Raw genomic sequence first — 448 nt, forward strand, 5'->3', positions numbered from 1 at the left:
CGGCCCCCCTGCAGCCGGGCAGCCTGCCCCGCCGTGGGGCACCCTCCTGGCCTACCCATGGAGATGGCGTGGGGTGAGAGTGGGGCTGGGGCTCGCAGGGACTGCCCGCGGCTGCCCCGGGCTGCGTGTGCGCAGGGCTGTCGTGGCAGGGGGTTTGCACTGTAGGGAACCCCGTCCCAGGTGGGCACCCCCCGGGGCTCAGAGCCTGCAGGGTCCCATGGGTGGCCGTGCCCAGGGACAGTGCCAGGCACTGGGCCAGCACAGGGAGACGGGGGCAAGCATGCTGCCCGCATGGGCAGCGGGATCTCACGGCACAAGACGCAAGCACTTCGAGCACACGTGTGTGCATGTGTGTGTCCTTCACAGACATGGTATGGCCACGCACATGGCACACGTGGGCATGCACATAGGCACAGTTCTGCAGGGCTGTACAGGTGGCGAGCTGGTA

The 448-nt window shown here is 68.8% G+C and overlaps 1 protein-coding gene across 1 annotated transcript in view; it reads left to right on the forward strand.

The window, feature by feature from the left end:
- The window catches only part of SLC6A9 (solute carrier family 6 member 9), a 38,788-nt gene that overhangs the window by 15,078 nt on the left and 23,262 nt on the right, over window positions 1-448 (forward strand). The window lies entirely within an intron of this gene.

The sequence above is a fragment of the Egretta garzetta genome, unplaced genomic scaffold (assembly GCF_000687185.1).
Source record: "Egretta garzetta isolate BGI_Z169 unplaced genomic scaffold, ASM68718v1 scaffold75, whole genome shotgun sequence".
NCBI lineage: Eukaryota > Metazoa > Chordata > Aves > Pelecaniformes > Ardeidae > Egretta > Egretta garzetta.